Here is a 26373-nt window from a genome sequence, read left to right as displayed (position 1 = left end):
CATGGCCTAGTGGCCCAAGCCTATATAGTGACCCTTACTTGTGGGGCAGTGTGGCCTAATGGCTAGCACCAGAGGGACTGCCAATGAGCTGGGGGAGCCCCAGTAGGGGGGCCTTCGCCCACCTGACTCCATCTGCCTTCTGTCTAGGGCCCTGGCAGTGGTGGAGTGCTCAGCAGAAAATCCCACCAAAACATGCCGAGCGCATTCGGGTGGGAAATATCACTCTCGCATCCTCCCTGGGTCCCTTCCTAATGTCCCTGGCGGTGGGGCGACCCATGAGGTTTCATTGTCTTCAGTCTCCCTGACACAAATCACTCCCCAAAGCTCTTCCAGTCTTGGAGGTTCATTCCAGCCTCCAGGGTCTCCAGCTGTCACAGGTCCTCCCTCTTCGGCTTCCAGCCCAGACTGAGCTTATTTCCTCATTCTTATCCTAGCCCTGCACTTGGAGCAGGCCCAGTATGTCAGGAGGGTGGAGGGTGACGACTTCCTCTGCCCGCAATGTATTAACCCCTTCTGGCCGAGTCCTCCCTGTCAAAGGAGGAAAATCCTTTCTCAACAGGAAAAATGTGTGTTGGGGGACATGCCAAATACGTGTGAAATGGAGGTAACTTGGATACTATAACGAGTGGAGTGCCTGGAGATGAAGGGCAACAGAAAGGTTCTTCCACAGTCTGTGGAGTAATCTTGGAAACTGGAAATGGCAACAGGGTAGAGAATTCTTAGCCTGTGCCAAGTGGAAGGAGCAGAGGAGAGAGTCTGTTCCATAGCGGTAAAACATTCGTGCAGGGCCATCATTTTGTGCCCCTGAACGAAAGGCGGGTGGATTGACAGAGACAGAAAGCATAAGGGTACCCAAGGGCTGGAAACAGTGTTTCAATGAGAGGTTACTGTGCCGGTTCTTAATGACAAAGCCAACTAGATTCCCAAAGAAGGTGCAGTAAGTATCATTGCAGTTGCTATAGGGAAGAATGGTGAAGGGAGCATCAATGTAATATAGAAAGGGTCAGACATCAATGTAATATAGAAAGGCTCTATCAGTCATTCCCAGCCTTCTTTTTCACACCGCCGAGTCCTTTCAGGCAATCACGTGCTCAGTGCCTGGTGGGGATGTCAGCAGATAACCGGTAGGCATCACACGTACTGGGTGATGCATATCGGGGACCAGTTAACCAATGGTCAGCCTGGGCTGGAGCAACCCCTCTCAGACATGGGTTGGGAGCTGCTCCAGCCTAGCCAGGCCCACCATGCTGTGGGCTGGAAGCACTCCAGCCTGCCTGGGCCCACTGCACCGCACTCCACCGTGGGTGGTCCCGTCCAGCTGGATTGGAGCAGCACTGTGGGTTGGGGGCTCTCCAGCCCAGCTAGGTCCACCATGCCACGCTGTGGGTGGGAGACCATTACAGCTCAGCCAGGCTGGAGTGGCCTTCCCCCTGCCTATGTGACCCCATTCAAGTGGTTAACCAGTTAAATGTTCCATTTAACTGGTTAACTAATTCAACGACATTTTACATCCCTACTGCCCGGTAGATTCATGCACTGCTTTCCGCTCATTCAGCAAGGAATTAAAACCTCCAGCTACTGAGTGATTGAGACAACTGTTCTTTGGGTCCCCACCCCATTTCAGGTAGGGGAAGAATTAAAGATCTAACATAATTAAAATATCTCCTGGGTATACCAGATACCGGATTATATTGTGATGATTTACAAGGATTCTGACACTGCTACAATACTGTTGAAGAAGAATTCCGTGTAAGCTCAAAATCTTGTCTTTTCCATCAACAGAAGTTGGTGCAATAAAAGATCTTACCTTACCCACCGTATCTCACTAACATTTATTTCTGTAATTTATACTTGCCTGGCAAATATGGGGGAATAAGATTAATATGAGGTAGCTGCCATTTCCTATGTACCAGTTGTTTACTGTTCCCGAAGACACCTTGGAAAATTAGATGTAGCTGTTTTATGAGCAAAATGATTTTATTAGCATACATTAATATTTTAGGGCGCTGTTACTTCTTAGCTATGCAGCTCTTCAGGAAGGATCGGTAGGCTGTGTGATACAGGAGGTCTGGAAGTTGTCAGATGGACTCTGAAGACATTTTTCAGCTTGTGGGTGTTGCTTCCTGAAAGTAAAACCTACATTAAAACTGAATGATAAAATAATGCATTTGTAATCAACAAGTACAAATTTGCAAAGCCCCTAGGTCAGTTAGGCTTACAGGATTTTTAAAACAGGACTTGAGTGCTTTCAAAAATGTTACCCCAGCATTTACTTCCTAAAGGGTGAAATTCACCCCCATGCAGAAGGCCCATTGGGGTGCCATTGGGGTCTGCTTTAGCTCAAAGACCAACACAATTAGCTATGCCCAGTGGATTGGTCACTGCAGTAGCACAGGCTAGACACACCGAATGAGTGAGTTCAATCACCCATCTTGCACAGGTGTGAATTTCACTCTCATGAGTTTGTAGCAAGGTGTGTTTTCCAGGGTGCATTCTTCACCCTGCCTCTAATGTGCAACATGCAAAGGCAAGATATATAGGCTCCAGCCAAGTCAAAAGATCCAGTTTGGTATTCTCAAGAAGCAAACTCGTCAGTTCCATATGCAGAATTACAGCATCCTTTTTAAATTTCCCTTTTCAAAGCTTGGCTGTCGCTATCCTGAGCCTGGTAATTAAATTCAGATGACTCATTTTTTCCAATTTTTAAATAATTTTTGCCTGTGGGGAAGAACTGGAGCTCATATCTACTCTTTAAATATGCTGATATGATTCAGCTTGAAAATATTGCTAGCAACCCATTCTGTTCCCTTTTTTTTTAATTTGCTTTATGAAAACCAAGTTTTAATTATTGGTAATGTGGCAGATAAACTCATGGCCAAATAAACCATTATATCTAAGTACCTCACAATGACAATATTTCATTTAATAAGTATTATAAACTGGTTTAATCAAGTCCAGAAAGGCATACAAATAAACAAAATCCAATCTAGCCCATTCTCCCAGAGAATCTCTCATGTCTGGTTCAAGCTACAGAATATTATAATACAAATATTTATGAGAGCACCAAACCATGGGAACTATGAGAGTTGGGTTGGAGCCGGTGCCGTGATAGCTGCTCTTTTTTCAAGCATCGATTCAACTTCATATCTTGAGCCAAATTCTGCATCACGCAGGCATTGATAGGAAGAGAACAAATGGGCTAAACCATTGTACCAGTCAGTGAGTTTGCCTCTTTGCAGGACAGCCTGTCCTACCAGTTGCACCATGTTGAGATTCTGCCAAAGAGTGCGGGAGAGAGTGAATATAAGTTACTCAAGGGCTTCTGTGCAAGTCCACCAACTGAAATATCTAGAGTAGTAGCTGAATTGGCTCATTTTTTGCAATGTCTTTGCCAATCCCATTTGTGTCATAGCCCTGCTGAGCTTTCACATGGCCCGGCCTTCTGCTTCCATTTCCCCGTGCTGACCAAGTCCCCAGGGTCCCCTCTGTTAGCTTATGCCATAATGTACCCTTCCGTCAGGGCAAAGGGAAGGATGTATACAGTATGTCTCAGGAACCTTCTGTAGCTCCCCTAGCAGCCAGGTCCTTCCTGCTCTTCCCTAGAGCTACTGGGCTGGCTAGACAGACTTTTGGTTGGCCCCAGTATGGGCCATGCTCCTGTTCACTGAAAGTGACAGGTTCAAATCCCAATAGCACCCCAAGGTGGGGGACAGCAATTTTATTTGTTGCGCCAGTTTTTTTCTCTCCCATTGCAGTATTGTGTGGATAGGTGATGTGTTTACCTGGGAAATCTCAGCTTTGCAATGATAGCTGAGACATGGGAATAAGGCTGGACTTGATTATGTTTGTAAATGGCCGACTGTGATAGGGTGTCTGCCCCGTACTGGCCCTACCAAGGGTTAAATCCAGCCCTGGAAGAGAGCAGGGGCTGTGACAGGCAGCCAGGAATTTGGGCCCCTCTGGGGCTGTATGAACAGGTGCACCTGGGGAGGCAAAAGCAGGAGGGACCTGGTTGCCAGGGGAGCTACAGAGGGTTCCTGAGATGGAGCAGGGCTGGGGAAAAGGAGGCAGAGCTGGGAGCTTGGGCCATATCCCACTCCCAAGCTACAAGGCATGAGACAAGGCCTGAGGGGACTAGGGCTGCAAGGTGGCAGCCGGAGCAGAAGAAGGTAGCAGGTTCACACTCTGTTACCAGTGATGAGTGGTTGTTTCAGACTACACTTGCCCCTGAGTTGGGGCTAGATGACGGCTGGCAGTGGGGTCACTGAGGCAAGGTGGGTATAGGGGATTTGCAGTTCCCTAGGACCCCAGAGTTCCCAGGAGCTGCCACAGAGCAGTATCATGAAGGAAGAGCACTGTAGGCTGGAAGGAGGACACGGGCCTGCAGATTATGGAGGGTGAGACACCAGTCAACAGGGGGCGCTCTGATGCTGAAGAAGTAATTCCCAGAGTGACCAGCAGGAGGTGTTGTGGTGGCGAGTCACGGCCCCGTTACACCCACCAAAGTCAGGAAATCAAACATGCAGGACGGATAAGAAGCTACAAGTTCTCCAGGTACCTATAGATCTGTCCGAGCATGAGGCAGACAGCTGCACTGAATGCTGAAACTTCACTGTCTAGCGCAACCAATTCCTTCATTCAACACTTGATTTAGGGTACGGCTATACTACAGGCTTTTGTTGACAGATACTGTCGACAAAGCTTCTATTGACAAAGAGCATCTAGACTGCATCCAGTTCTGTCAACAAAGCAAGTTGCTTTGTTGACATGAGAGTGTAAACACAAAGGACAGTGTAGATGCAAGAATGCCTTCTGTCCACAAAAGGTGTTATTCCTCGTAGAATGAGGTTTGCCACCATTGACAAAACTGCTGAGTTCTGTCGACATTATGTCAACAGAACTTGGTGGTAGTATAGACGCAGGTATAGTTTTGTCGACAAAACCCTGTAGTCTAGACACACCCTTAGTGATCAAAACAGCCACGTCTCCTCCACCGTGGGCTGACCTTGACATATTCCGCTACCCACTGGAGAATCCAGTCCCTGGTTTCATTTTGTTCATGACCTCGGTCACACATGAGTCCTGCTGCAAATCTGGAATGTCAGGATATGGTTCCAACCCTTCCTATGTCAAATGGTGCAGTACAGGTTCAGAAGCTATTTGAGTCATTTAATGAAATAACACGTTTGCAGCTCTTTTAACTGCTATCACAGTTTTAGCTGTGGGTTCTGGGACACGGACTTCCTTGAAAGGTGAGAAATAGAATTCAAATGAGTGCAGAAAAGAGGAGAATTAGATTAGAAATGACAGAGCTGTTTTCTCACACTTTCGGTAGAAAATGTCTACAGTCACCTTGATTCTTCTCAACATGGTCCTGATGAACTGGCTGCCCCAGTCACAATCTGTCTACTGGAAATGGGAACCTGATTTTCTGTGTGTGTGTGTGGGTGAGGGAGAGGGAGAGGGAGAGATCCATCAATCACTTTCAGAACATTTTCCACCTTGTAATTGGCAGTGGAACCCAGAGTGATTAAATCAATGCAAAGAAGCATTATGAGCCTTAATTACTGGGAACAGCTTTGACCCTAATGTAATGGGAGCCTGGGCGTAAGCTTTCATTGATCATGTCCCGTTCTCCTAAGCATCTGGCTAGGGCTGACTGAATCCCTTAGCTGATATTTTCATGACTGCCCATTGATTCTGAAAGTGCCCATTTCTGGGGACCAACCATGAGGTGCTAAGTATGCTCCACACCATTCATGATCACTGAGAGCGTGAGGTGTCCTGGTTCTATTAAATTGGCCTCTAGGTGTCTCGTGATCCAAATGCTGAGAGCCGTTAACCACTGGACCGATATACGAACTTTTGTGATGGATTTTCTATCAATGACCGGAACAGAACAGAGGGATCCTCACTTTGGTAAGTGAATGGCTGCATATCTTTATATGACTGTATGTTTACTTATAGATTGCACACATGTAACTTCAAAGCACCCAAAATACAAAGGCTACATCTGGAAAGACCGGGACTGTCTACCGAAGATCCAAGGAACGTGTTTGCACTTTTTTTTTTTTGCAGAAGAGCAAACACGCTCTTTCGGGGAGCCTTGTATACCTCATTTCACAAGGCATAAGGGTTCCGCCGAATTAGGAGGCTTTTCCACCAGTTGGCCCCGTCTAGACTGGGCCAAGTGGCAGAAAAGCCTCTTCCAGAAAAGCTATCGGAAAAAAGCTACACAAATTGTGGTGCACAATTTGCTGAGCTTTTTCCGATAAAGTCCCGTAGTCTACACTTAGCCCCTGACCCTTAATGGTGAAGGCCATCACTCCACTTAACTTGGATTCATTGCCCCTCCCCTCTCCTCTTTTTGTCCCAAACCAAAGCCCTGGTTGGGGATTTGGACAGGAATGTCATAAGACGATACAAAGCTGTTCTCACAAGATTTATTGTCCAGGTTTGGAGATTCAAGCTGATTAGGAGATTCAAGCAGATTAGTAGGACAAGATTTTGTAGATGCTTTATTTATTTTTCCCTCTTGAATTATGTTCCTCTTTCAGGGTAGTCTCATGCTTAACTTCCATCTGAGCTGTCTTTGCTTTCTTCCCTGCCCCAAAAGGGAGAGCCACAGGAGACTATAGCACATCCAGTATCTATTAAACAAGAACCAAACTGTCTGGTCTGTGCCATACTTGCTTACGGTGTATATCTATGGGAGATGCTTTGAGAGGAAGCTCCATTTCTCTTAAGGAGAATATCATTTAGCTCAGGCCTTGTCTTCACTTACCGGGAGGTCGATGCTGAGGAAATTGATCTCCCAGGGTTTGATTTAGTGGGTCTAGTAAGGATGCACTAAATAGACCATTGATTGTGCTCCTGTCGACTCCGGTACCCCATCGGTCACAAGGAGGAAAGGATGTTGATGGGTTGTTTCTCCTGTTGACCCCCAGTAGTGGGGACACCACAGGGAGTCAAACTAAGATATGTAAATTCCAGCTATGCTATTCCCTTAGCTGGAATTGCATATCTTACTTTGACTTTGCCCCCAGGGTAGACCTGGCCTCAGTTGGCTAACATGACTCATAAGGGCCTAGGAAGGATGGCCCCGTGGCTAAGAACTAGACTAGCATTTTATATTCTCTGATTTGCTGCAGACTTTGTGTGCGCCTTTGGACATATTACTTAAGTTTGCTGCCTCTGTCCCCCATCTGTCAAATGGAGATAATACTTCTCCGCCCCTCCCCCCCGCCCCTCTTTTCTCTGTGTTGTCCGCTTAGATTGTAATTTATGGGTCAGGGACTGGATCACAGAATCATAGAACACTAGAATGGGAAGGGTCATTGAGTCCAGTCCACTGCCCTCACGGCAGGACTATGCACCATCTAGATCATCCCTAATGGATGTTTATCTAACCTGATTTTAAATATCTCCAGTGATGGAAATTCCACAACCTTCCTAGGCAGTGTATTGCAGTGGTTAATCACCCCGATAGGAAGTTTTTCCTAATGTTCAATCTAAACCTCCCTTGCTGCAATTTAAGTCCATTGCTTCTTATCCTATTATCAGAGGTCAAAGAGAACAATTTTTCTTTTTCCTTTTAATGCTCTTTTAGGTACTTGAAAGCTGCTATCATGTCCCCTCTCTGTCTTCTCTTTTCCAAACTAAACAAGCACAGTTCTTTCAGTCTTCCCTCATAGCTCATGTTCTCTAGATCTTTAATCATTTTTGTTGCTCTTCTGTGGACCTTCTCCAGTTTGTCTACATCTTTCCTGAAATGTGGTGCCCAGAACTGGACACAATACTACAGTTAAGGCCTAATCAGCACAGAGTAGAGTGAAAGAATGACGACTTGTCTACATGTCTGGCACAATGAGGCCTCTGTGTACCACTTCAATACAGCTAATCAGGAAGAATGATGAGGAAACCCATGGATTAATACAAGTTTGCAAAAGGTTGCATCAGTTTTACTCTGTTTTAGCTGTTGTTAAGGATGGAATTGGAGCCGATAATCTTCTGGGAGGGTCTTGCAAATGAACGATGACTCTTGTTGAGTTCTAACACTAAACTAACTCTAATTAATTTTTAAGAAAAGTGCTTGGACTGTCTAAATATCTTGAGGAGGTGATGAGTACTTTAAAGATTTACCACACTGCCTTTCCCTGCAGCAACGACAACAAAAGTTGTCTATAGGTAGAAAACATGAAGGGGAATGCATTTGAATCAGGCTGTGTTTTGACTGGGTGAAGAATTAAATCCAAACTGTGACAAAGTATAAACAGACACTGGAAATGGTAACACACATAAACTTGTAGGGGAATATTTTAACTGGCCTTGTCACTCAGTCATGGATTTAAAAGTGGCCATTCTTCTACGAAAGAATTTTACCAGCCAATTACAGAGAGAGACTGCAGAACCGGAATTCATCTACAGATATGACACTGTTACCCTGGGCTTGAATGAAGACTTTAACTGGTTGGCACATTATAAAGTCAATTTCTCCTGCCATTAACATCTGCATTTCCACATCAAGAGCTATTTATGGGGCACATCAGCCCACTTAATTAACAATTGATGGGCACTACTTCTGCTGTTGTACATATATCTCTTGGTTTCTGTTATTTCCACTCCAATTCATCTGATGAAGTGGGTTTTGCCCCCAAAAGCTCATGATTCGATATATTTTGGTGGTCTCTCAGGTGCCACAGGAACACTCATTCTGTTTAAATGACAAAGTATTTGGGGAAGGGACTGTCTTTGTTTTTGTGTTTGTACTATGCCTAGCACAAAGGAGTGCTGATCCATGAATAGGGTTCCTAAGTACGATTGTAATAGGAATAACTAATTATATCAACATAATGTGTATTGTCCAGTGTATGATAATACAAGCATCCTCTCTGTCCCTCCTTCATAGCTTTGCAAGAAGCCCATTTAGCAATGACGGAGGACCTGTAGCAGGACAGTTACCCTGTGGTGGGAAAAATACAGTAGCCCAACAGTGTGGCATTTCATTTCATAAAGGGGACCTACACAAAAATGAGTAGGTTAATTAGAGAAATTAAAAGATACAAGGTGAAAAATAAAATCCCTGCAGTCTTCATGGGAATTTTTCAATGACACATAATAGAGGCTCAACTTAAATGTATACCCCAAATTAAAACACACACACACACACACACACACACACACTATAAGAGAACCAAAAAAGTGCCACTGTAGCTTAACAACCAAGTAAATAAGCAGTAAGAGATAAAAAGACATCCTTTAAAAAGTGGAAGTTAAATCCTAGAGAAGAACATAAAAAGAAGCATAAACTCTTTCAAGTGAAGTACAAACATATAATTAGGAAGGCCAAAAAGGAATCTGTAGAGCAGCTAGCCAAAAATTCGAAACGTAATAAAAAAAGTGTTTTAAAGACTATCAGAAGCAGGAAGCCTGATAAACAACCACTGGACAATTGAGATGCTAAAGAAGCACTCAAAGACAATAAGGTCATTGTGGAGAAACAAAATGAATTCTTTGCATCTGTCTTTATGGCTGAGGATGTTAGACTCCCAAATCTGAGCCATTCTTTTTAGGTGACAAATCTGAGGAAGTGTCCTAAATTGAGGCGTCATTAGAGGAGATTTTGGAATGAATTAATAAGCTAAACAGTAATAAGTCACCAGGATCTCATGGTATTCACCCAAGAATTCTGAAAGTACTCAAATGTGCAATTTGAGGAAACTACTAACCGTGGTTTGTAACCTATCCTTTAAATTATCTTCTGTACCCAATGACTGGAAGACAGTTAATGTGACACCAGTTTTCAAAAAGAGCTCTAGAAGTGTTCCTGGCAATTACAGACTGGTAAGTCTAATGTCAGTACTGGGCAAATTAGTTGAAACTATAGTAAAGAATAAAATTATCAGACACATACATGAGCATAATTTATTGGGGAAAAATCAACATGGTTTCTGTAAAGGGAAATCATGCCCTACTAATCTACTAAAGTTCTTTGAGGGGGTCAACAAGCACGTGGAAAGGGGGGATCCCATGGATACAGTGTACTTAGATTTCCAGAAAGCCTTTGACAGTGTCCTTCACCAAAGGCTCTTAAGCAAAGTAGACTGTCACGGGGTAAGAGGGAAGGTCTTCTCATTAGTTGATAACTGGTTAAGAGATAGGAAACAAAGGGTAGGAATAAATGTTCAGTTTTCAGAATGAACAGAGGTTACTAGTGGTATCCCATGGGGTCTGAATTGGGACCAGTCCTATTCAACATATAAATGATCTGGAGAAAGGGGTAAACAGTGACAAATTTGTAAATGATACTAAACTGTTCAAGATAGTTAAGACCAAAGCAGCTGGTGAAGAGCTTCAGAAGGATCTCCTGAAACAAGGTGACGGGGCAACAAAATAGCAAAAGCATTTTCATTGATACATGCAGAGTAATGCAAATTAGAAGACATAACCCCAATTATATATAAAAAATGATGGATTCCAATTTAGCTATTACCACTTAGGAGAGAGAGATCTTGGAGTCATTATGGATAGTTCTCTGAAAACATCCATTCAACATGCAGCAGCGGTCAAAAAAGCCAACAGAATATTAGGAATAATTTAAAAAAGGATAGAGAATAAGTGCCTCTCTATAAATCCATGGTAATTCCTCATCTTGAATACTGTGTACAGACGTGGTCAACTCATCTTAAAAAAACCAAAAACACCTTGGCCTTGTAAAAAGTTCAGAAAAAGGCAACAAAAATGATGAGGGGTTTGGAGCGGCTGCTATATGAGGAGAGACATTTTAGCTTAGAAAAGAGAAGACTAAGGGGATATGATAGAGGTCTATAAAATCAGGACTGATGTGGAGAAGGTAGATAAGAAAAAATTATGTACTTGCTCCCATAAAACAAGAACTAGGGGTCACCAAATGAAATTAATGGGCAGTAGATTTAAAACAAACACACAAAACATAATCAGCCTGTGTAACTCCTTCCAGCGGATGTTGTGAAGACTAGGACTTTAACAGGATTCAAAAAAGAGCGCGATAAATTCATGGAGGATACCTATTAGCCAGGATGGGTACGAATGGTATCCGCAGCCTCAGTTTGTCAGAAGATGGGAATGGGGGACAGGGGAGGGTTCACCTGATAATCATCTGTTCTGTTCATTCCGTCTGGGCCACCTGGTATTGGCCACTGTTATTGCCAAATTGTATCCTGAGTCTAAATTCTAACGTAGATTTCCCTAGAACCTAATGGCTGGTCACTGAGTAACAATTCATTTCAATGATGAAGCTTTATTCCCTCCTTCCAAAATGAATGAGTGTTTTTCATTTTGTTTGACTGCAGCAGGCAGTCTGGAATGCTTGGATGTTCATTCAGTATTTCTTAATTGATTATGTCCCTCTTACTGATCTAATCTTCTGCTGAGAATTACTTGAGATGAAAGTTTTGAAATGTCATTATGAAAGAAAAACTCCTTTTTAAAACTACATTAGGGAACTGGCCTTCCTAGATCATGGGAACTCAGGAAGGCAGGAAAGTGCTATAAGACAGATTGAAATTCAGCTGGAGCGAGCTGTCCTTAACTATCCCCCTATTGCAGCAAAAATGCCGTATGTTCTTATCGAGTGGAATTTTTCCTCGTATAGACGAGCAGCAAAACACTTAGGTAATACTTAAGTCCCACATGAGAACTCAAAATAGGATGCAAGTCGTGCATAGCCCTCAGTTAGTTTTCGGTTCAGTGTAAATTTAATTATAAGCAGTTAAGTTTTGGTCCCATATGAAAATCAGAACCTCCGATAGCACAGCATCTGTTAGTGCCAGGCTGGGGAATTGCAGAAGGCTGACTCACAAGCATGTCAGGCGGACTAGTGGAGTTCTTTTTAGGGCTTGAGAAACAGATTCCCCATGCCCTTAAATCAAGAAGTCCAGCGTTCAGACCTCACGAGAGCAAAGTAATAAACAGACCTGCTGACATGATTGTAATGAAACCCCTTTGGTGGTTTCCAGATAGTTTGAATATTTCAGTTAGCGATGTAAAGGGGTAACTGGTTAATGCTTAGGGCATGTCTCCACTAGGAAACTATTTTGAAATAACTAAAATCAATTTAATAACTCCCAAAATAATAAAATTGAAATAGCGTATCCATGCTATGGGGAAGCCTTGAAATTAGTCCGAGGCAGGCTCCGTAAATGTGGACGTACTACCTCGATTTAGAGCCCCAAGAAGTACTAGGGTGTAATTACTCTGAATTACTCTGGGGAGAAGTTATTTCAAAATAGCAGCACCACACGCGGTAGGAGAACCAAAAGAGTGCAAATTGTGAAATTAGCGTTTTTCGCCAACAAAAGCAGGAGTATAGATTTTGAAATAAATGGCTCTTTATTTAGAAATTACAGACTTAGTAGTGTGGATGCCCTGCTTATTAATTTGGCCTAAGGGCAGTTATTTCAAAACTTGCAATTAGCCCGCCATAAGACGGGATTTTCAGGTCTCTCCTCCACATTGGTCTTCTCTCCTGAGCCTCCGGTCTCTCGCTCCATCTCTCTCTCTCTCCTCCTCCTCCTACTGCCTCCCCCTCTCTCAGCTCTCCTCTGCCTTCTGCCTCTCTCTCCGTCTCTCCCTTTCTCTTCTCCTCCTCCTCCTGCCTCTCACTCTCTCTTAGCTCTCCTCTGTCTCCGTTGGTGATGCATGCTCATCCAGGCCCCGCCCCTGGGCATGTATGTCACTGCCCCGCCCCCCCTTCGCCTCCCGCCATGGTGCTCGGTTGACCTGTGCGCCGCTCAGCAAACGGCCTCTCTCTTTCTTCTCCTCCTACTGCCTCACCCTCTCTCTCTCTGAGCTCTCATCTGCCTCCTGCTTCTCTCTCCATTTCTCTCTCTTTCTTTTCTCCCCCTCCCGCCTCTCACTCTGTGTTTCTCTTCTCCTCCTCCTACTGCGTCTCTTTCCTTCTCTCTCTCGCTGTCGTTCGCCTCCTCCGTTCTCCTCTCGGTCGCCTCCGCATCCTCTGTGTCTGCTCCACTTTCCTCCTTTTGAATCCGGCGCCCTTTCCTTATGTCAGAAACGCACGCTTGTCCAGGCCCCGCCCCCTGGCTGTTCCCTCTGGGCGGCGCTGTTGCCTCCTACCGTGGCACTCGGCTGACTTCTGCACCACTCAACCGGGCTGCTGCGCGGGAGCAAGTGGCGCAAGCGGCTGTTTGGGGTCCACGCTCCCCGTGCAGCACTTGCTCCCACGCGGCGGCCCGGCTGAGCGACGCAGAAGTCAGCCGAGTGCCACGGCAGGAGGCAACAGCGCCGCCCAGAGGGAACAGCCAGCATTTCAGCATTACAGACTCACAGACACTGGGCTACTATATATATATGATAAAGCCCTAGTGTAGACCTGGGCCTACGGTATCTGGTTTATTGGCGCCTGGTTGGAGCAAGCCCCTGCTCCAGCGACAACTCATCCCAGTGTAGGGTTGCCAGGTGTCCGGTATTGAACCGGACAGTTCAGTATTTTTGCCTCCTGTCTGGTAAAAAAAATTCAGAAAATACCGGACACCTAAAATGTCCAATACTTTCTGATTATTTTACCAGCCAGGAGGCGAAAATCCAGGGCTGTCCGTCTCAATATGGAGGCAGTCTGGCAACCCTAGTGCTTACTGGGTTCTGCAGGGGAGCTGTCTGGCCCTGCGCAGGGAGGTAAGATGGCGGGTGTCCGCTGGCAGCGTGTTAGGGCCAAAAAGCCTCACCACTCATTTCTTAAAGGGGCCACACAATGTTGTGGGGTTTTTTTTCCGGTATTTTTTCTGAAACCATCTAGCAACCCTACCCCAGCGTGACGCGATGGGCTAGTTAACTGGCTAAACATCTAGTTTAAAAGATTTACATTTTAAACAGGATTTTACATCCCTATTTTCAATTGACATTTTTAATCAAACATAATACATGTGGATTGCAATAGTAATACATACGCTATGATTTTAAAATGCTCAGCCAGCAATTGTTTAATGTAGCTGCTCTTGGCCATTTGGAAGATGACTATAGTATTTAAAAGTGTGTTATGTTTTAATTGATTTTTTTATATTATTAGCTGATCATCATTAAACATTTATATCAAGCAAAAGTTCCTTGAATGATAAATTTTTACAACTGTTCTCTCCCTGGAATATGAATCTGTCCCAATTGCTGTAGATAATTATTATTTTACAGCCAAATGTTATCCTCTCTAATGATTACAAACTGCTTTGGATTTTAGTGCTTAAAGTTCGTATAGTTAGGTGAATGGAACAAGAATGTCCGCTTTCAGATTAGGGATGTAATAGTATAGTCAATTAACTGATTAACAAATAAGTAAAGGCTTATCGGTTAATTTTATAGACTACATGCACTCTACCCCCCACTCCTCCCGCCGCCAGTAATTTTTTTAGCAGGCTGGCCAGCAGCCTGGCTCAGTCCTGGCTTGTGACCGGTCTGAGACCTACCCCTGCTGTAGCTCTCCATTAAACGTGTATTAAGAGCTAGGTGGGCAGGCAGCCTGGCTCTATTCTGGCTCACGCCAGGTCTGGGAGCTCAGACTCCCCCCTGTCCTGAACAGGAACTGCTGCCACGCCGTGCTGCTGCCTCTGTATCAGAGACAGCAGCACAGGATGACAGGCAGCTGGTCCACAAGCAGAGCTGGATTTTAAACTGGCTGTCACCTCTGCCCCAGGATACTACCGAATAGTCGAGTAACCAATAAGAATTCATGAGGTTACTCGACTATTCAATTAACATCCCTATTTCAGATTTCAGATGTAAGTGGGAAAAAAGTCTTATATTCTCTTGCAAAGTTAAAAATAAATCTGCCTTTCCTTTGAACTTTTGAGAACAGCTGGGTGTTTGGGGAAAATAATGAGGTCAGTAAACTCAACCGAGAAACCAAACCTGAAAGTGCTGTGGTAAATTGTATTATTTTGTTTAAAAATATCTGTTAATTAGATATTTTATTAACAAATAAATTAATAGTCTCAGAGGGGTAGTTGTGTTAGTCTGCAACTTTAAAAACGAGTCATCCTGTGGCACCTTGGACACTCACCAAAAATATAGTACAATCAAAGCCTCTTGCGCAAAAAGCATCCGCAGAGAATATGCAAATGACAGCATGACAAATGCTAATGAGAGCATCATTAGCATACTCTCTGCCAGAAAAAGTCTGCAGTGTAGACATAGCCCCAGTGTATTTTAATATCGGATTCCTAGCTAGATGCCTGTCATGGCAGAGAGGCTGTAAACCACACAGACCTATCCCTGGGTACCAGTGGCTTATATCTGTCTCCCCGACTTTCCTTGGGATTTGTCCTACCAGCAATGACTTTTATTTGAAAGTTGACAAATGTTCCGGCATGTTGCGCTGCATGCAGGAGTCTGAAGACTTGAGAAGATTAGTGATTGTGCTCTGGGAAAGAACCTATTTCATCATCAGTTGAAACCGAGGTAATGCAGGTGTTACCGTTTCCCCTTTTCTGAGCCGTGAATTAGGTTTCTGCCTTATGAGAGTCAGTTAAATAACAGATACTTTTATCTGTAACACGTGGCTGCTTCCCTGGTCCTATTTTTCTGAGGACTAAGGAAGAATAAAAAGTGTAAGTGCAAAGGCTTTTTTTAATCCACTGCTTAAAATGTCACCGACATCTTCATCAGGATGTGCAAGCAGATTTCCTTCCTCAGCCTGTAAACGTTTCAATTTTTTTTTATAAAAGCTCAGTGATGTTTCATACTGGAGACAAATATTCTGCAGATGTCCTTTTTTGTTTTTGTTTTTTTAGTGGTGATATAGAAGTTGTTTGTTGCATGGCAAATTGATGTCTTCTAGAAGGTTCCCCCCTTTAATCTTAGAATCTGTATTCTGCAGAGATAGAGCGCACCTTTTCTTTAAGGATCTGAGAGCACTTCACAGATATAAAAAATTGGTCAGAAAAAAAAATTCGGGAATGGGGAACATTTTCCGTGATATTTTTTAATTAAGGGGATTCTTCTCCCCCCAGAAGTCCCCACACTCATCTTTTTTGACAGTTACTTTATTTACAACCTCTTTGTGAATTGGGTGAATATTATTATACGTGGATCACAGGTAGGTAAACTGAGGCATGGAGTCAGAGAAGGGCACTTGAGGACTGAATTCCTCCCATCAGGAAGAATAGGAAGATTCCTCAATTTGTGAGAGCAGGTCTGGGGGGAAATTCACTCTGTGCAGAGATCGTGTGCAGCACCCGGGCATCACTTAAGTACCACTTAAGCCCAAATGCACAGGCATCATGCCAATTGTGTTTGCGTGAGGGTGACTTTCACCAGTTAGTGTATCTTTAGGTTGAACTGTAGCAGGCAGGGGTGTTGTCCAAAACACTCAGGAAGACAGACTGGAAATAGAAACATCTGTTTACTCTTATGATTTTCTTCAATCCTGTGATTTTCATTCAGTCTTTTGGGTTGAGGTCTGTGTTGTGATTTTTGGGTCAGTGAAACTGCAGCTCCCTGGAAATCAAGGGAGATTTTTTTTTTCACTGCAGAGGGACTGTCGGGAAGGTTGTCTGAAGTCGAGACTGTCTCTGGGCCTGCCGCCAGCTTTGTAAATGCTAGTAACTTACTTCCCAAGGATGTGTTATCATGTGGTGTTCCCTCTTGCTCTGGCAGGCATGTGTCAGCCTACTGGGTGAGCCAGCCTCTGCAACTTGCCGTGTTGTGCTTTAGCCCTTGTTCTCCAAATTGCAGATTCATGTTGAAATAGGGATTGCAGGTCAGTAGCTATACTCTGCCCAATGGGAGGTAGCTGGCGCAGCTCTTGTACACCAGATCCTGTTTTGTGGCTCTACTTCCACTGCCCCCCTTCCACCATGGAGACGGTGCTGGGGGGAACCAGCTTTTAAGCTGGCACCCCTCCAGCACCGGCTCCTGCTCCTCCCCCCCCCCCCCCCACCTGCTGCCTCAGATATAAAGGTAAAGGGAGGGTGGGAATGCAAGTTGTTGGCTGTTCAACTACTCTTACATCCCAAGTGTCCCATGGGGCTGTGCCACATGCTTAAAATTAAGCATATGCTTAATCTTTGCAGGTTCAGGATATAAGTGATTTGCCCAGGGTCACGTGTGAGACTGATGCATTGCTATAAAACTTAGGAAGAAATATCTCCTCGTCTGCTACTCCTGCTAGAGCAAATGCATTCTAATACAGGTTGAACCTCTCTAGTCTGCCACCCTTGGGATGTGATTGGTGCCGAACGAGAGAATTTTCCAGACCACGGGAGGTCAATATTGTCTAGCATCATGACCAATACTTCCACTGCTTACTGGGTGCTTAGAAGACATGTAAGGGTAAATTAGAGCTAAATAACAGCACAGAACACTGCGAGCCAGGTGTCTGTAAACAAACTGTACCAGACTACAGGAAACTTGGCCACACTCCTGTTAAGTGGACATCCGGCTAACTCAAACCATGCTGGACCAGAGAGTGCCAGACTGGACAGGTTCAACCTTGTAAACTTGCAAATAGCAAATTGAGCTGAAACGAAAATGTGTTGCAGAACGAAAAAAATCCACATTCACCCAGCTAGGTCCATCAGTTTGGGCCAACTTCATTTTGACCTGTGAAGGAAGACTGAAATAATTGAGCTTGTTTAGTTTGGAAAAGAGAAGACGGAGAGGGGACAGGATAGGAGTTTTCAGGTATCTAAATGGGTGTCACAAGGAGGAGGGAGAAAAATTGTTCTCCTTGGCTTCTGAGGATAGAACAAGAAGCAACGGGCTTAAGCTGCAGAAAGGGAGGTTTAGGTTGGACATTAGGAAAAACTTCCTAACTGTCAGGGTGGTTAAGTGCTGGAATAAATTGCCTAGGGAGGTTGTGGAATCCCCATCTCTGGAGATATTTAAGAGGAGGTTAGATAAATGTCTATCAGGGATGGTCTAGACAGTACGGAGTCCTGCCATGAGGGCAGGGGACTAGACTCGATGACCTCTCAAGGTCCTTTCCAGTCCTAGTATTCTATGATTCTCTATGACTCCTTGTTAATATGGGCTCACTTGCCTGGTCCCTCCCCTTATTAGCGTCTAGACTCTGATTTGCTTTTGGTTTTCCAAAGTCGTTGAGCACTTGCAATTCCCAGTGATTTAATCTGGACTGGCGGGTGCCCGGCCCTCCGGAAAGCTCGGCCCTCCAGCCCTGCACAAATCTCTTCCCAACAGCATAGCAGGAAAAGCAAGACAGACGGAGGAGGGAGAGAGAGACTTCTATTACAAATTACAACGAAAGGGCCCCTTGACCTCTCCTGCTTTGTTTCACGCCATAAAACATGATTAGATTTCATATACTGTTTCCTGACTAATCTTATTTTTCCATGCATTAATAGGATTAATTTTATTTGCTGGATGATAGAGGGCATTCCTATGAATATTCAGGCAATTTTTACAGCCTAAAAACATCTCTACTGGCTTACAAGTTAAGCTAATCCTCCTTGAATTGTCTTTCTCATTCTATTTTGTCTCTTTCAATTCACTGTCTTACTCACCTCCCCAGGGCTCAGAGAGCCCCGAGTGGACAATGACCATACGAGGGTAGAGACTGCAGGGCATGGAGAGGTCCCCGCATGCTTTCCAACCAGCAGAAAGAAGCTTTTGGACATGATTGCTTTCTGCCTCTGCCCCCAAAAGAAGAGGGCGAGCTTCCTTCCAAAAATGCAGTTTGCTCGCAGGCTAAAGGGAGGGCTTCTGAACCAGATTGCTCTTGTGTACAGACTTGGTTAAGACAAAGCTTTAGAGGGAAATGGGGCCACAAAGGGAGCCGTAAGTTAGGGTACATCTACACTGCAAGCTTATTTCAGAAAAAGCTATTCCAGAAGATATCTTCCGGAATAGCTTATTTTGAAATAAAGCATCCACTACAGGGAAGCCTCAAAATGAGCCTGAGGCAGGCTCCCCTAATGTGGATGCACTATCTCGATTTAGAGCCCCAGGAGGCACTGGGAAGGAATAACATAGAATGGCCCTGGTGAGGCGCTATTTCAACATAGCAGCAGTGGAGCATCCACACACCCACTTCCAAAAGAGCTTTTTTGGAAGAAGTGTTATTCCTTGTGGAATGAGGTTTAGCAGCGTCAGAAAAAGCTCTACATTATTCCGATTTTCTTTCAAAATAACGTGATTGCTGTGTGGACACTAGTATTGTTTTTCCGGAATAACAGCCGTTATTCCAGAATAACGGTGCAGTGTAGATGCATCCTAAGTGACAAAGGGAAGCCATTCTGGGTAGGACATACCTTGGGCAACATGGGTACTAACCGCTGTGTTTCTGATTTAGGGCAGGGTGGTATTTCAGATCCATTCTGTACAAGCTGATGGAGACCACCACCTTTTTGTATATGTGAGGTCTGATGCTCGGCGTTGTGGTTGGGCATGAGTCTATCCAAGTCTATGGGGCTATACCAGTTTGCACCAGAGAATCCAACCCACCTAGGACCTGGACTTAGGGTTGACAGGGCAGGTACCACAGGATAATCACTGAGTCACTGAAGGTGAGAGAGAGTTCCAAGCCCAGCTCCAGGTTTGGGTAAAAAATTGGTTAATAGGTTCTTTCTTGATTGAGGCTGGTTCATGCCATCTGTGCATAGGACTCCTTGTGATCTTCTCATCTGCCCTGTTACATAACACATGGCACAGAACTTCCTCCAAACAATTCTGTTTTGGGCTAGACCAGATTTCAGCCATTTGATGGTCTATATATTTAATTAATTTTGATGTTTTGTTCCCCCTCTTGGTTCGTTGCAGCTTTTCCTCTCATGAAAGGATAGGAGAATGTTGCTTAACATGTGTTCTGTCCCTGTAGCGTTTCTTCCCATGCATTAGTTGGAAGTCATAACTAATTGATTCAGGTTGGGGCTAATTCGCATTGCTATTGTTGTTTGAATTCATTTTCAATGTCAAATGCTAATGTATAGCATGTACTGTACCACAATTAAGCCCAAGCCCCTCACGCCCCTCTAATTTCCATAGCATGTTCATTCATGAGGGGGAAAAAGAAATTGCATTTACCATGCCTTGCACAGGCTGAAATTATGGAGACGTGCCATTAATTTTCTGGCAGAAATCTCTCAAGTCTCATTTCTTATTCATATACATCTGTCCCATTTGAGCTTTACAAGTGTACGGAAGCCCAGGAGGACGTACCTGCAGAGTGTCAGCAGGAGAGCTTTAAGAACATAAGAACGGCCATACTGGGTCAGACCAAAGGTCCATCTAGCCCTGGCTAATACCAGATGCCCCAGAGGGAGGGACCACAACAGGGAATAATCACGTGATCCCTCTCCTGTCAGCATATCCAGAGAAACTAAGATAGGGACACCATTCCTACCCTTCTTGGCTAATAGTCATTGGTGGATCTAACCTCCATGATTCTATCTAGCATAAATTTAAGGGTGTAGCAGTGGCCGTAGGGTGGTGCTTGGGGATACTGTTGTGAGCACTTTACACAGAAGCCCACGTTGCTTTCCAGCACCCATGTGACTGTGGAAGATAGCGGTCTTTACAGGTGGTGGATCCCTCTGTGGAAAGACAATTACGAACCCTAATGAAGAAGTCTTTGAAGATTCCCAAACAACATTGACGTGGGGGGCAGCCTCCCACTGAAATTTCTTTATATATAAGCGGCAGTTGGGTCAGTGTCCTAAAAAGCAGCAAGTTGGCAGTAGGCTAGCACCTCCAGAGGGGCAGTCTTGTGCTTGGGTTATGAGGCTGCGCTTCAAGTGATGTGGGTGCAGTTACAGGTTTGCTGGGTGGCGGTGAGGCATGTCTCTTAATCTCTCAGTCTCTCTCTTTCCGCTTGTCTGTATGTCAATCGGCGCAGGGGGCTGGACTTGATGACTTCTGGTGGGCCTGTCCAGCCCTGCTTCTCTAGTCTGTGATCTAGCCCGTTAGCACACTCTTTGTCTCGCTTGTCTATTCAGGTTGTAATTCAACGGGATTTGCCTGGCTGGAGGGCATATTAGAAGCCAGAAGTGCTGGAGAGATCAGAGCAAACAATGCCCGTTGGCCTGCACATGCCACTGATCCAGCTATGTGGCTATGCATATACCAGCGATAGGAAAAACAGCCTGGAATCAAATCAGAGCATGTTATTTCTGTTCATTCCCAAACTCCTGAGACAAACTTTTCCCTACTGTAATACCCAGAGAACTATTTTCCCTGCTTGTGTGTTTGCTGGGAGCAGCAAATGCCAAAGTATTAATGGGATTGTGATAGAAGGACATTGAGTTAGGAGACCTGGCACCATCTTCTTGGCTCTATCCACTAACCCGTGTGACACTGTGGGCTCAAGTCATTTAATTTCTTTGTGGTTCTATTTCCCCTGCCCTCGTTTATTTAGTTCGGTAAAGATCTTTGGGAGCAAGGACTGTCACTGTGTTTGCACAGAACCTACTTCAGTGGATTCCTAACGCCAGCTGAGCTTTCTCGGGCTCCAGCCGTAGTATAAATGGTAAAACCAAGAGAATATTCTTACTGTGATTTTACTTAATGTCAATAGAACATTTGGGCATGATACTAACTCTTGCTCTCCCCAGACACTTTGGGAGGGGGTATCTTCCAATGCTCACATTGGCTGCATTTCTTTAATGCTGTTGAGCTATTTTTCCAATTGAAAGTCCTTCCGTATTTGGCCTCCACTTGAAATGGGAAGATGATTTTTAAATATTGGTTTAGGTTCCCAAGGAAGACAGGGTGAGAAATGACTCCTAAATTAAGTAATCTCAAAGAAGCAGTAAGAGAGGGTGAGATGGGCGGACAAAAGAAGAACATTTTGGTGTTAAAAGAACTTAGAGAAACATTAATTAAATGTATCGGATGCAAAGCCGTCTACAGTAGAAGCGGTGAAACAAAGGCGCCGGTTATCGCTGTCATCTCTGCAACAGCAAGGAGAGCGAGAGCGAGAGAGCCATTTTTGAGATCAAGGATTAGAAAGTGGGTTTGGAATCCGTCCATTGTGCTTATTTCGAGATATTTTTAATAGGTTTGTGTTTTCTCTAGCCAGTCTTTTGAAGTTTCACTTGACAAATACGCTGTAAATTAGGTAGGACTTTTGTCCTTGAGTAACAACCTTTCAGCTAAAGTGAAAAATTATTCCTTTGCTGCTGCAGTTGATTTATTCCGGGCCTGAGCCAGTATTTCTTTTAAAAGGAATAAACTCTGCTAACAATCAACCTGTTTGAAGGGCGGGGTTGAACTCCACTTTATGTTGCTGAGTGATAGAAGTCAGCTGTTCATAAGAGAAAAGTCCCGGTCCCATTGAAGGGAGAAGTAAATCACAGAGATTCAAGGAGAGAGGACAGTTTGCCATCTGCGTAGTCTGTATGGAGGCATCCACAAGGTACGACCTAGGTATCCCCCCATGGCAAGAAACCATGGGGAGCCAACAGTCTAAGATGACAAAAAGGTCAAAGAGTGGGCAGAAGAGAACCAGACCCCACAAGAAGTCTTTGTGAGACCCAAGATCTGAACGCCGGTCCATGGCGTCACAGGCCAGTTCCTTCACTACAAAGCATCCTTCCTCTCTTAGTTGAAAGATTATAGAGCTGCCTTACAATTGGACTTCTCTGGCTGTATTTGCTTTCTCCTCTTCCTTTGTTGACCTCGTGTGGTACATGATCGGTTCACGCGTCCTTTCTCTTGACAGTCACATGTCACCTGTTCCCCACTTTCATATCTAGAAGCAGCTTTTCCCCTCCTCATTGGAAATGGGCACTGATGCGAATTGCCAGACTGGCAAAGAAGAAGAAGAAAGATTAAAAAGACTTGGACTTCTCAGTTTTGAAAGGAGGCGACGGGGGGAGGGGAAGGATATGATAGAGGTCTATAAAACCATGACTTGTATGGAGAAAGTGAATAAGGAAAGGTTATTTACTCATTCCTGTAAGAACTAGGGGGTCACCAAATGAAATTAATAGGTAGCAGGTTTAAAACAAAAGGAAGTTTTTCTTCACGCAACACATTGTCAACCCGTGGAACTCCTTGCCAGAGAATTTTGTGAAGACCAGAACTTGAACAGGGCTCAAAAAAGAACTGGATAAATTCATGGAGGTTAGCTCCATCAGTGTTTATTAGCCAGGATGGGTAGAAATGGTGTCCCTAACCTCTGTTTGTCAGAGGCTGGAAATGGATGACAGGAGAGTGGTCACATGATGGTTCCCTGTTTTGTTCATTCCCTCTGGAGCATCTGGCATTAGCCACTGTTGGAAGATAGGACACTGGGCTAGAGGAACCTTTGGTCTGACCCAGTATGGTCGATCTTGTGTTCTAAAAACCCTACATGCGTTGTGGGACTCTGAATCCATTTCTAAGGATCGAGTCTAATCCATTTCTCCATAGTGTGTTGTTCCCAACGTCTCCCATAATTATTTCACCAAACCTTAGGTGAGCAAAGAGTGCTTTGGTAAGGTGGAGGTTCAGGTGTGTTTAACAAAATTCCATCTTATTTTAGTAGGTGGCAAATAGACGCTGATCGGCTTTAGGGATAGGAAGCTTTTCCCACCTCTCCATGGTGCTCACATCCCTCTTGACCAATGTCTATACAGCTCTTATCACGGTACTTAGTAAAAGCTTCAGAGGGGTAGCTGAATTAGTCTGTAACTGAAAAAAACTTAAAAAAACAATGAATAATGTAGCAGCACCTTGAGACTAACAAAACATGTAGATGGTATGATGAGCTTAGGTGGGTACAACCCACTTCTTCAGATGAATGGAGCATTGAAAGTCCAGACCAAGAATAAATAAGGGAAGCGGGGAGCAGGGGAAGGAATGGTGGGAAAAAAGTGATTTGGAGTGTTCAAGTTGCAAGAAGCTGATAATTAAGTTCTAACCCTTCCCTGTGTATTTGGCTTGTGCGCTTAGTGTTTTAGTTGCTCCTTGATGTAAACATCTCAACTCTAGATCTCTAAGCCCTTCTCAAATGTGACCTCCCAGCACCACAGACAACAAAGGGAGAAGCCGATTTTCTGATTCACATGGGCAACTGTGTTTGCTCCTCTTTTTCTCATCTGTTTTTATGATGTTTGGTCTCTCTAATGCCACATGGCTTATGGTCTTCCTTCTAATGGACAACACCGGTCTTCAAGATCTCCCTGAATGCCAGGGGGAATGTGCGTCCTTTCATTTTGTCTTGGACTTCACTGGGGCAGGCTGGGCTCACACCGTGTAGCACATGGCTGGTACTGTTGGGAAGTAAACAATTTCTTTTTCTTCAATCAATTCTGACAGCAGACATAAGAGCAGGTGCTAACAGTATGAGAACCCTGCACAGGTTACATCCACAAATAGGTTAGTGTTAGACCAAGCATTTTGAATCAGCTTTCCCAGATACCCCATCAGGTCAGGGTAAGGCAGGGTGCATTCGGCCATGAATATTTGTGGCATGGACACTGATCACAAAAATATAGGCATGGTGGCTGGGGCCATCTTTGTGTGTCTACGCTGGATCGAGCACCATAGCGCATCTCTGGTACTGTTGTCATGGTAATTCCTACTGTGACAAACAATTCTGGTTCTGAATAAATACGAGAATGTTGAGGCATTCAGGGAAAAGGAAGCTTAAATGAAGCTAAGTCTGTCCTTAACGCAGCATTTCCCGAAGAGTAAAGCAGGGCTGAAGGATTTGCTGGGTGGGATGTGACTAGGCCTTTCTCTTGATCTTCAGAATCTCCACTCAGGGCCATCCCACAACATTTTGACCCCTGAGGCAGGGAGCTCAAATGACGCCCCCATGGTCCCTCGCTTGGGCCAAAACTTTGAAAGGTTTCAATTCTGCCTTCTTCCTGTTCTACTCCTCTCATGGTCCTGCTCTGCTAACTACCCCAATAAAAGAGAACTAACAGCAGCAGACACAATTTTCTACACTCTGGGTCCTAGTGGCGCCCTCTTCCCCCAGTCTGGCACCTGAGGCGGCCGCCTCATGGTAAGGCCAGCCCTGTCTCCGCTTTCATTGCAAAGGAAAAGTTGGCAGCTGTTAGGCTTGTGATGGAAACCTGGGCAATAGGAGCTAAGTGTGCCTAGTGCAGCAATACCTGCCTCTGTTTGCAGAGAGCCTGAAACAACGGGTCAGCCGTGTGAACTTTCCCCTTCATCTCAGGGGCTTCTACCTTGGTTGCCGGTGATGATACTAGGGACGTTAAAGTGCTTGTAGTTGAGTAACTGTGTAAACATTGAAAATTTCATCGATTGCAGCGTTACACGCAGGGTGGCAGTCAGCTCCCCGAGAGCTGGTGCGCACCAGGTGCCGGCTGTATCGGAAGCAGTGGGGCAGGGCGGTAGGCGACTCCCTGGGAGCTGGCATACACCAGCTCCCACCTGCAACCTGCTACAGAGGCAGCAGTGTGGGATTGCATCTGGCTCCCCTGGAGTGGGGCGAGAGTCTGCATGTAACCATGAAAGTTAACCAATAAGCCCCGGCTTATCGATTAACCGTTTATACAATTAAACTTTCACCGCCCTAGATGGTGCATTCAGTGTCAACATGTCCTGAGAGAGATACAGGTTGAGGGGAAAGCACCTAACACAGAAGCAGAGCTGGCTAAAGCCAGTCCTAACAAATTGGTGGCCCCGGGCAACTGCCGGGGAAAATTTGTCGAGCAAAAAAAAAAAAACACCCAAAAAATGTGCGGTCGCGACCCTTTTAATTGCTGAGTGTCCTGAGTGGGCTTCTGTCGGGTTTGGTCAGCAGCCCCTTGAAAATGACAGCCCTGGGCAACCACCCGGCTCGCCAGCTCCTAAGACCGGCTCTGGAACTGGCAGCGAGGTGGCGGCAAACATCCTATTAGTTCCATGATTTTTCACCGTATTGCTGTAGTCTGCTGTTAAACACAGAGAAATCTCAGAGAAACAAAGACAAGTAGCCTGAGGATGACACGGTACAAGTGGAGTGCGTTTAAACCAATATGATCTCTGCTGCTTAAAAAAACAAACCAACTACGCTCTGGTCTTAATCTGTATTGGAGACCGGTATGGAGGGTGATAGGAAAACCTTTAAAAGTCAGCGAGGGAAGCCACCTCTGACTCTTTCATAAAGTAAGAGATAAGGTGGGTGAAGTAATATCCTTTAGTGGTGAGAGGAAAGAAGCTGATATAATAAATGATATTACCTCACCCAGATTGTCACTCTACTCTCCAGGGCCCAACAGGATTACAATAGCTCATTCCTTCCTAAAACAACAGTGCGGTGCCCTGTGTGCAAAAACATCACTGGGCTGGCTCTTTGTGTGTGTGGACTACATAGGGTTGCCAGATGGTTTCAACAAAAAGACTGGACACACTTGACATTACATCACAATCTATATTACATCTTAGTTACAAAATACCAGACATTTCTATTTTCTCAATTTGTTTCCCAGACAGAAA

At 44.7% G+C, this 26373-nt stretch overlaps 1 protein-coding gene across 1 annotated transcript in view; it reads left to right on the top strand.

The window, feature by feature from the left end:
- Positions 1-26373, top strand: part of CSMD2 (CUB and Sushi multiple domains 2) — a 734622-nt gene that overhangs the window by 247592 nt on the left and 460657 nt on the right. The window lies entirely within an intron of this gene.

This window comes from Pelodiscus sinensis, chromosome 26 (assembly GCF_052426305.1).
Source record: "Pelodiscus sinensis isolate ZL-2025 chromosome 26, ASM5242630v1, whole genome shotgun sequence".
NCBI lineage: Eukaryota > Metazoa > Chordata > Testudines > Trionychidae > Pelodiscus > Pelodiscus sinensis.
Note: the sequence above shows the minus strand (reverse complement) of the source record. Positions and strands in the feature narration are given on the sequence as shown.